This window comes from Protopterus annectens, chromosome 15.part0 (genome assembly GCF_019279795.1).
Source record: "Protopterus annectens isolate FY-2018-M chromosome 15.part0, PAN1.0, whole genome shotgun sequence".
NCBI classification, from domain to species: Eukaryota; Metazoa; Chordata; order Ceratodontiformes; family Protopteridae; genus Protopterus; species Protopterus annectens.
The window spans coordinates 518,478,492-518,490,752 of NC_056749.1; positions in this window are offsets into that span (position 1 = coordinate 518,478,492).

Below are 12,261 nucleotides of genomic sequence, written 5' to 3' on the forward strand. Positions count from 1 at the left end.
CATTGCTGGATTAACTAAATGTTAGATCCAAGTAATATTCTAATTAGAAGTGTTAAAGTGCTGGTCATTTTGTTTTCTTTGTTCTTGTGTAGCACATTCCTTTCATGTGTCATTTATGAAGGAAGTAACACTTAAAGAAAACTTGAGAATAAAGAATGTTCCAGTTGGGTCAGAACGCTGGCTTTTTGCTTTTCTTGCTTCCCACCTTGAGCTGTTCTGAGGAAAATCTACGTCAAAGTTCAACACTGATGTCTGTGAAAACAGAAATGACTTTTCTTTTTCTTTTTTCTTTTCAAGTATATATGTGAGAACTCAAAATATCATATTTTTCTTTTATTAAAAGTAAAGAATTTGTAAAGCAAAAGCTATAGTAATGTTTTATATTGCACTGTTGCTGGCATACAATTTGCGTACATTCTGCTGAATGTTAATGCTTATACTGTACTGGTATTAACTTTAACTGTACATATTAATGGATAGAAGTAAAGTTATATGTTTGTTACTGATTAGGACTGTTTAATAGAAATAAGAATGAGAACCACAGAGAGGAAATTAGCAGTTACTGTGTGCTGTGAGTTGTCATTTGGAAATGCAGTAATCAAATTCTAATGTCAGAATTTAAAGCTAAGATTAGAACAACAGTTAACAATGGCTAAAAACGTACCTTCAAATTAAACAAGGCAGAAATTCTTTTATATATATAGCCAAGATTGCTTGCAATGCCAATATTAATAGAAGCGTATACATCCTATGAATAATATGCATATGCACAAGGAATGAAATATCTATTATGTAAGATTAATAAAATATCAGTATCAATAAGTTAAGAAATATATACACATACTGCAATCTCTAATAGAGAGCTAATGATTAAATAAGGCTTTGATGGGAGATTTTAGAAATACAAGTTACATAAAATAAGGTAGAACATTAGTGGGAAAATAAGACAGAAGAAATGTATTTAAATAACAAACTGCTTATAAGAAAGATATGTATTACGTATACCTATGGGATCAGTTCTGATCCCTGAAGGAACTTTGCACCAAAGCACAAACAGCCAGGCATACATCTGCGAATGTGCTTTTTACCAAAAAAAGCACTTTTGCGGAAGTATGCCTGCAGCTAGAGGGAGTCTTTGGGGAATGACTGTTGCGGAGATCGTACTATGGTGCAGATAAGGGAATATTCCCCTTTCCTCATTGTAGTGTGATCTTGGAGTGAGAATATTAAAATAGGGGGGTGGGGGTGCAGCGGGGCTTGCCCCCTGCATAAAAGTAGATTTACTATATATTTTTTTAACACACTTTAACAAAATCACTTTTTTGATGAAAGTGCTTTCGTTAAAGTGTGTTCAGTGATTGTGGATTCAGACTATTGAACTTTAGTTCAATAGTCCTAGATCCATACCTACATATGGCAGAAATGTGGATGTACAATATCTCATAGAATTTACACAGAAAATCATAATGGATATATAATGTATAATATAATGGAAATATCAGAATGGATTTTTTTTGTGCTTTCCCGCTGCATACACCTCTAGATTTTAGAAAACCCAGAGCAATGTTAAAATTAATTAACTTAAAAGGAATGGATTAGTATTATGGTCTGATTGCCTTGAAAAAGGACAAGCTAAGTCAAAAATCACCAGAATATTAATGAAGGATTATAAATTTGATGAATTTGTTAACCAGTTAATACTATTCATCACTAAGAAATTAAATGAATGTATAGGTAATATGACTGAAGAGGAGCAGAACACTATTCCCCCATTATACGAATACATGAATGCTATAATTGAGGGTAAAGTGACCTACAAATAATTCTGATGCAAAATTCTGGAACTTTTTAGGTAGTAGTGGAATTATTGTCTCATTACATGGTAAGAATAAAACTGTGTTACTTAAAAGAGTTAGTCAAACTTCTTCAAGTTTATACTGCAAAGGTTTTATGTGGGAAATATATACATAGAATGTTTATTACTTCCTATAAAATCTTTAAGTTTAGTAAAATTACATTTTCAGTCTGTTGGAGATGTAGTAAAAAAGTAAAAGCTGATTGGACACACATGGTTAAGGACTGTGAAATGCTGAATGTATATTGGAAAAAGAAGTATGTTTTTAATTGGCTATATTATGATAACTGTTCTTTAACTAGATCAATAATACTAATGAATGCTCCACTGCCTTTATCTGTAAAAGGCAAAAAACAAAATCTGTTCTGATGTTTCCTGGCAGTTGCTAGAAAAATTATTACAAAAAACTGGAAATTAAATTCAGTTCCTACATTCAAAGAATTTTTAAATTTAACAGCAATACTATTTAAAACTAATCTGATCAATACAATATTTATAAATCATTCTAAGACTTTTAGTAGTTGGGATAGCTTTGAAATATTGCTACTGAAATACCAATACTCTAAATGTGTTAAATGTGTAAGGTTACCTTAATGATTCAATGTATTTGTAACATTGTAAACCAGTATGGGATGTTGAATTTATTCCTTTCAGTATATAAATTCTAAATATGTTAAATTAATATTTTTTTTTCTTAAAAAAGGAAAGAAATAGAAAAATCACTAACTCTGATAACCTGTCAGGGGTATGGCTTTCTTTTCTTACTGTTTGTAGCATTCTACTGCATCAGTTTTAGTCTTCCTGACCTTCTAAGTTATGTGAATATATTCCCTAACCTAAAATATTTATTCTTCAATAGAACAGGGTTATAACATGATAGGTAAGCTATAAGATATATTCCACACTTTCCAGTTTAGAAAGAATAAATTCAGTCTAAACTTGTTAACAGTTTAATTAATAATTGCTAATAAACCAGCAAACTACTACATCATCTCCACATTTACTTATCTCATGGAAAAGTACAAACTTCACTGTGATATTGAATTGGCTAAAAGTACTCCCATATCCATTATTTAATTTAATGCATTAAGGTGTTAAACCAGGTAATTTTGGAGTTGAATAAAAATTCTCATCTTTTTGATGTACATTTTATAATTAGGAATTGTTAAAATCAATGCTGTTAAGATACCTATGTTCACTATATAATAATACTAAAGTCATCAATGAATTATATTATAATTTTAAATTATCCTGTATTAGATGCAATTTTTACCTCATATTTCCTTCTGAGCATCTGTTTTTCTTGTATTTCTCTAGTCATCTCAGCAAAAGCTATGCCTTCATTCCAAACATTATAATCAGACTCTGCAAGCAATACAATCAGACTCTTGTTTTCTATGACAACATATAGATTGTCACCTTTGGATGCCACTAGGTTTGCAAGATTGCCCCTTCCACACAGTATCAAAAGTCATCAGATTCCCTGTCATTCTGTGCAATACTGCATAAAATATTTCTTCTTCTAGGAAGATTTATAGTACACACAAATCTTCTTTCAGTGCAGCCAATATGTAGAATGATATCTCTTGGAGCAACTAGGATTATAAATCCATGCAGTATCAAAAGTCACCAGCTTCCATGTCTTTCTGCATCATTCTGTATAACATTAACTTTTTTCAGAAAGGAGAATTTGGTGACTGAAAATATCTTTTAAAGTGTGGACAATATATAGACTAATGCTATTTGGTGCCACTAGGTAAACTGCTAAAACCATCTGTACCAGTGAGTGTGCAGCCAGTGATACTGTTAAATGAAACAGACACTTCATGTATTAATGTAGCTCATGCTTTTTAAAGCCATTATATATTGATATGCATGACTTTCTTGCATGAGCAGCTTGCCCTCCTTTGAAAAAGTAGACATTTAAGACTACTGTTAATGTTCTTTCAGTGAAGACTAACCCTTACTGACAATCCAAGCTGCTAATCTGAAAATATAGATGCATGATTGATAGGAGGCAAGAAAAAAACTGTTTTTCATCCCATAATGAACAATGACCAAAGTGCACTCAAGGCATTTATAGCTGCTGATTGTTCTTTTACTTTCTCTCAATAATTATATTGGTATCACTTACTCAGTAGTTGGTAGCTGAAACATCATTGCTCCACTTGAGCTCACTCTGTTCCAGTACTTTACCCCTCTACAACTACATGTATACAAACATAAGACCCTCCTATTACTACATAGATCCCTCCTCTTCCTGCCTGTATACCCACTCCAATGTTTTTGACATCCGTTTTATTCTGCATGATTTCCTATAAGTCACTTCCTGTACTTCAGGACTTACCTAGAAATCGGCACTTCTTGTTACTTCATTAACTTTATATCTCCACCCTCCTCAATTTATCACCTACTTTTTATCTTCTAGAAATAACTATTAATAATTTTTATTATCTCCAGTAAACATGTTGCTCATACATCTAAGCACCCCTTTACTCCTTTCACTGTCACACCTCACATTTTATATAACATCTCACTAACTCTAAAATCCCCTTCTCTTGCCTAGTTTATGCACATTATCTGCCAATGCTCCTTGGACAAAATTGCATCCAACTTATTTACCTTATTACCCTACCTCCTTTACAAATATGTACCAGTCTACTTTATACATACTCTTTCAATCTTAAATATAAGCTCAATACAAACTTGCTATTTCACCTTTTACTTTACTTACATTGCCAAATTATTTCCGTATGTGGTAATGTACATCTTTATCCCTGGCCCACAACCCTCATCTCTTTCCACTCCCTTACCTCTTCCATGTCTATATCCCCCAGAAAGCTAAAAATCTCCTCCATTAACATCTAAAGTATAGTTAAACTAACAGAATTCCATTTCTGCATCTCTCATTACTCTCATGACATTGCCATCCTCACTGAAACCTGACTTAGGCTACAAATCAAATACTCTGAAATTCTTCCCCAAGGCTATAATATTATATGCACTGACAGATTAAACAAAACTGCTTGTAGTGTAACCATCTTATTTTCAAACCACCTTATTGTCTCTCCCTCATGATTTGTCCCACATACATTTCACTTCACAGAGATACAAATTTCTAACCTGGAACTAAACAATCATAAAAACGGTATGCATTGTTGTCCTGTATATGCCGCTAGATAAAAATATCCCTATCCTTGAAGGCATCCTTAACAGGATATCAAATTCCATTCCATATTCTATCAAACTACAATCCTTACTGATGTCAATATTTGCTGAAAGTACCTTGCAACAGACTATCCTCAAACAGCATCAGCCTGTATGGATTTACACACAACTTCCATACTTGCTCTAAATAAAATGTCAAAATCTGGCTGCATTCTAGACTGAATCCTAGTTTCAAATCCTGAACAATAAAGCTGTCCCAGAACCATCCAAGAGTCACTCAGTGAACACTATCCCACCTCTGTCCAAAAAGTAATACACAACTAGAAAGATAAACATCTTAAGGAATGTCATAACTTCTCACTTCTCAAAACTGAAGTGGAATCCTTCAAGGCCCCAGGGCCAGTGGAAACTACGGCCCAAACTGCAGAATCCTATATAAACGCATTCTACGGACATCTCCAGGAATGCATGGATCATGCTATCCCAAACAAAACCAAGACCCAATCATCCAAAGGCAGGCGTCCAGTCTGGTGGACCCCTGCCATAAATAAACTGTACAACAGAAGGAGGAAGCTACTACATGATAGAGCAAAATCCCTAATAGGGAAGGCATCTCTGATCAGTACTAGGAAAAAATTACGATCCCTAATAAAATCCTCCAAGGCCAGCTTTGAGAGAAAAATTGCACAGGACACCAAAGACAATCATAAGGCTTTTTTCAGTTATGTTAGAAACCTGGGATGCAACTCCCAGACTTGTTCTGAGTTGATTCTAAATGACACAAAATACACTGAACCCACAGACATCGCCAATATCCTGGTAGACAGGTTCAGTGCAAACTTCTCCACCCCCTCCCCCCCCAAAAGAGCAAGTATCTATCCCAGCAGAGGGCTGCCTCCCAAACATCTCTGATGCTCAGGTGAAGGCTGCCCTCTCCAAAGCAGAAAACACTGCTTCCATGGGACCAGATGGCGTCCCAGGTTGCGTCCTACATGAACTCCAAGAGGAACTAATCCCTCAAATAAAACAGCTATACAATCTCAGCCTCACTACAGGATATGTGCCCACAGAATGTTGTCTGGCAACAGTGGTCCCACTCCACAAAGGTGGAGCCTCTACGGACCCTGGAAACTATTGCTTAGTCTGCAAAGATATGGAGAGGATCATCATGGAGCTCATTAAACAAAGACATTGGGGACTTACAGACACTAGATCCTACCCAGTTCGGCTTTGTCAAGGACAGATCCTGCCTTTTGAACCTGGTTGACTTCTTCGAAACAGTCACCAAAGCCATAGATGAAGGGAAGGTAGCCCACACAGCCTATCTGGACCTTGCAAAGGCATTTGACACAATACCCCACTCGGGCATCATAGATAAGCTATCCAGCTTAAATATAAACCCCTATGTCACAAGATGGGTCACAAACTGGCTCAAAGACAGAACCCACAGAGTGAGAGTTGCTGGAGCCATGTCAGACTCGAAACCGGTCACAAGTGCCATCCCACAGGGTTCTGTCCTAGGACCACTCTTGTTCGGTATATACTTTTCCGAGGTACAGGCAAACGTGGGAGGACTATGGCTCACCAAGTTTGCAGACGACTGCAAACTGGGCGCCAGAATCAACTCTCCAGCTGACACAAACATCCTTCAAAAAGGTCTCACAGAGACAGATAACTGGTGCCAGCACCATGGTTTAAAGCTATATGCCAAAAAATGTATAGTCATACCCTTTGGCAAAAACAATGTGCCCACAAATTACCACATAGGCAGAAACCCATTAAGTACAGAGAAAGTTATTAGGGACCTGAGGACCCAAGTTGATAGCAATCTCTCCTTTGAAAACCACATTGCCAAAGTGGTTAGAAAGACCTTCTACATAGCCCACGTCATCACAAAGGGTTTCACATCTAGATCAAGAGAGATAATCGTGCCCCTTTATTCATCCCTCATCAGGCCCACTATAGAATACAATGTCCCTTTTGGGATGTACCTTACCCGACACCTGCAGCAATTAGAAAGACCCCAAAAGTATCTCACCAAGAGGATCAAGGGTCTCAAACAGATGCCATATGCTGCTCGGTTAACAAAACTCCAGCTCTACTCAGTTGCATACCGCCTACTTCGAGGCGATCTATGCCTGACATACAAAACTATGTCAAATCCAGAATTAATGGACATGCTCCACCTCAGTAAATCTAAATCCCTTAGAGCCACACACTCAAGGGACTTGAACCTCAGCACAGAAATAAATAGAACTTGCTGGAGGGACAGGTTCATAACCCAGAGGCTCCCTTCACTCTGGAATAGAATTCCAGTTCATGTGAGGCAGAGCACCTCACTGAATCTCTTCAAGAAGAATCTCGATATGTGGATGGGGGATCGTAGGTTTGTCCCAGGGATTACTCCCGTGTCACTATTAGACAGAGGCACAGTAAACTAAACCTTAAAAAGGGCACAGCATACTCAAATCAAGGGGTGGCATAAGCCATAGAGAATTGGGCTAGGCTTATAATTGCCTCAGGGCAGATAGCCTAGTATGAACCTATGAACCTATAATGTTGTCAACTTTTAACCTGATGTTTTTAGCAATGCTTTTCAATTCCTTAAATGTTCCAAACTTTATGCTTTACCTCTGGACAATGCCACACTTAAATTCAATTCATCACTTCTCAATTCCCTAAACAGCCTTGTCCCCATCAGATGAAAATGTGTTAAATCCATGCAAACTGCCTGGTTATTCCTCATTAGTTGCACACTAATGCACAACAGAGACAAAGCTTTGTTAAACGGGCAACAAACCAAATCTACTGCCCACCTTCAAACTTATAAGCATTTCTGTAACCTTGATAACATTGTAGATAAAAAAGTATTATGTAAATATATAAATAAACCATAAAAACACCAATAAATGTTGTCCTCTGTTAACAAAATCTCTCACCTGGAACTCTTACTGCTCCTAACCCCTGACCACATAGCTATTCCGTAGAGATTTCTAATAAATTAACTCCCATTTTATAGACTGTATTGCTATCATAACATAAAATCTCATAAAAATTCATGATGGCTATGATTAACTTCCCACTTCCAAAAACATATTTTATCCTTAGAAATGGCTCTACCGCACATATAAAAAACTACTCCAGTAAGCAAGCATTGACAACCTACCTGAAGCATATCTAAAGCTTGCAGCTACTTCCATTGCTTATCCATTCTCCATTTTGATCAACAGATCTATTTAAGAATCATGTCCCATCTCTCCAGAAAAAAATTTATATCCTATGACTTCATAAAAGCAGTAATCTTCTAAAATAAACTTTCGTCCTATCACTATCTTATCTCCCCTATCTAAAAGTCTAGAAAAGTGCACACATCACCAAATCATGCAATACCTTTTTTCAAGAAAGTCTACTAACCTCAACCCAACATGTTTTTTGTCCAAAGCACTGCACAACAATTGCCTTGGCTGTCTTCTTAGATAATATTTTCAAAGCTGGAGATAATAAGACATAGTCTTTTGTCTTGTTTTAGAAATCTCCAAAGCCTATGCACTGCCTCTCTTTCTCTCCAATTAATCTCTATAATTTCTACAGTTGGTCTGTCTATTACAACTCTCAGCTGGTTCACTACCTACCTTATTTTACAGGCAGCTATCTGTAACATAGCTTTCCACATACTCCTCTTTTCTCCTAGTTAATACCAGTGTAACCAAGACTCTATGCTTAGATTTCTTCTCTCAAACATGTTTATCAACAGTTTACAAACATCCTTCCAACAGGTTTCCTTCATCCAATAAGTCAACGACTCCAGCTCATCAAACAGTCTTCTCCATTTGCACACCGATTCTCAAAATGCCGTCAACTCCATTGAACACTGTCTTTGTGAAAAACATATCTTCCTAAATCCCAACAAAACCAAGCTATAGCTATTCTTCTAAAATCTGCAATACCTCATAAAAAGCAGCTTCAAATTAACTTCTTTCAATCATATAGATATAGAAGTGATATCTCTGAAATTTGTTCTTCATATACAACAGCATACAAGAAACACATCAAAAACTCAGCATGGTCTACAGATAAAAAAACTCACCAACTCCATTGTAGTCACACTGCCAAATACATACCTTCTACCTTCTCTACTCTAAGCCTCACCAATTCTTACCAATATTCAAATCTCCCTCCCTCACATCACAAAACTAGGACTACATTATAGACAGTTAGCCATATTTATAACCAGTCTATCATATAAAATTCATCACTGCTCTGCTCTGCAAATATAAAACTGGATTGAATAACTGAATTTCCTCAAGTACACTCAACTTCTATTTGCCCTCAAAATGATAAATAATCCTTTGACCAGTCCATCTATTCTGAAACAGTATCTTCATAACTGTCCACTTTGCTCATCTGAGAAACACCTTCTTTTCAATCCATAAACTGAAAAAAAAACACACAGTTTATACTCCTGCTTTGCTATCAAAACCTGCAAAAAGATTCTTATGGACATTAGATCAACACCTTCAAGTCTAGTTTTAAAGCATATACTAAAAATATGCCTTCTCATTTCCAGACCATGTACTTTCCCTTCTCCAGGTTAAACCAACCCATTTATTTTCCCCTTGCTATATTCATTCTTCTCCCTTTTTCTTCCATACTCCTTCCTCCTTGCAATCTACTATATGCTCACTATTTCCCTCTTACTGCTCTTAATGCCTAATCTTAGCATTCTCATGTCCTTCTGTATCATGATCTTACATACTCTTTTACACTTTCATTCCCCACCTTCCTTTGAAATTTCTTATCCTATAATATTTCTCTTACTGTCAAGTTTCTGTTTCTGTACCTCCTGTACCTTATTACTTCTTCTTTCCCCATAATAGTCAAGTACACTTAGATAATTATATGTACATATGCGCATTTTTGCCTGTCTTTGATATAATCACACTTTTTTTTTCTTCTGATGATCTCATTTGTATAATTCACTGTAACTTATTTTGCTATTTGCATGTTTGCAGGCATATATGTATATATATATATATATATATATATATATATATCTATATGGGTCTACAACATTAGACCGACAGTCCACAACACCGACAACCACAACATCGACACCACAAGAATGAAACCGCAAAAACACGAAAGCTCACATGCCTGATAAACCACAATACCGACAGCTAACAAAACAAAACAACATTTGCTGTTCCACACAGCACAACACAAGCACACCAACAAACTAAAAACCTACACTACACCTTACACACAACTATCCATGCACTGACCTTAACACAAACCCTAACCCTCAAGTCCCTCACTATCGCACACTTACCTTATATGCACCCTAACCCTAAATCCCTCACTATCGCACACATACCTTACACGCACCCTAATCCTAAATCCCTCATTATCGCACACTTACGTAGTCATGCTCACACGTTTCTTGTGTCGGTGTTTTCGCTGTCGGGATTCCGAGTTGTCAGTTATCTGCTCTGTCGGTCTTCTGGCGTTGGTGATGTCAGTGTCGATCTTCTGAGCTTTCGTTCTAATGTAGGGAACCCATATATATATATATATATATATATATATATATATATATAGATATAGATATATATATATATATATATATATATATATATATATATGTGTGTGTGTGTGTGTGTGTACATATACATACACACACACACACATATATATATATATATATATATATATATATATATATATATATATATATATATCTACACACACACACGCACACACAAACTCACACACTTCTAGAATCCAACCCTTTCCAAAAAGCCATCTCCAAAAGAGGCTTTGAACCTGATTGGAATAGAGTTGTCATGTTGAGTATACCAAAAGGTAATAGCCTTAGACTACAATTTGGAAGTAGCCTGTTTTGACACAGATTGTCCCTTCCTCTTACCTTCACAAGAAATAAACAACTGGTCCGAAGATCTGAAAGATTTAGTTCTGTCAAGATAGTAGCTGAGTTGCCTCTGGACATCCAAAGCATGGAGTATCCTTTGTCCCACATCTTTAGGTTCAGGAATGAAAATAGTGAGATGGCTTAAAGTAGACTCAGAAAGCACTCTAGGCATAGGAGGAGGATTAGTTCTAAAAAAACCTTGTGCTTGTGGAAAATGAGGAAGGGGCCTCACCAAAATAGTCAGCCAGATTTGCTTGTTCAAGTGGAGCAAATACTAGTTTCTGTAACACAAAATTAAGATCCCAAGGAGCTGACACCAGTGTACTTGGACGCCTCTTTTGCAAGACCCCTTTGAAGAACATTTTGAAAGAGGAGAATCCATGGGCAGGCATGCAGAAATGATTGATAAATGAACCTTAATAGAGGAATAAGAAGGGCTATAAGATAGTAACTCAAAAAATAATGTAAAAATCCAAAAAAAAAAAATAGTCCTGAATGGGTGTTGATTATGTAGTTGTCACCAACTAGAAAACGTTTTCCATTTGCTGATGTATGATTTTCTAGCAGCAGGCTTTCTTGGCTCCATTAGTACCTGCTGCAAGTCTTCAAAGAACAGGTGCCTAAAAGGAATTAAGACACTATCATCCAGGCAGTCAACTGAAGTTGATTGTTGTCAGGATGCACAAAACACTCCTGTTCTTGTGTGAGAAGATCCGTTCTGTGAGTAAGCATGTGATAATTGACCCTGGCTATTTCCAAAAAGAAGGGAGAATCATGGTTATCTGCGACAGAAGGAAGTCACCACAATTATCTTGGGAAATTCCTTCTAAATCTTTATAAGTTCCCTGAATATTAATAGAAAGGGTAGAAAGGCATACAGAAACATTTCTTTCCATAGAAAAGAAAAGACATCTGTTTTCCAGGCCTTCTTACATGAAGTCCTAGAACAGAATTTTACCTAACTGTTCAAAGAGGAGGCAAAGATGTCTACTTGAGGAACACAGATGGATCAAATCTTGGAAGACCCCTGGATATAGTTTCCCTTTGTGAGGGTCTGCCCATGACATGCTCAGCTTGTGTGCTACACAATTTTGCTTTGATGGAATGCACAACGCCTGTAGAGATATCCTGAGATATAGCTTCACAACACAGTCTAACATGAATAGTCTGAAAGGGGGTATGACCTGGTCTCCCCTTGCCTATCAACATACCACATTACTGTGGTATTGTCTGTAACCACTTGAAGAGGTCCCAGGGTCAAAAGATGGTTCAGAAAATTAAGTGCCTTGATCAGGCCAAATATCTTCTT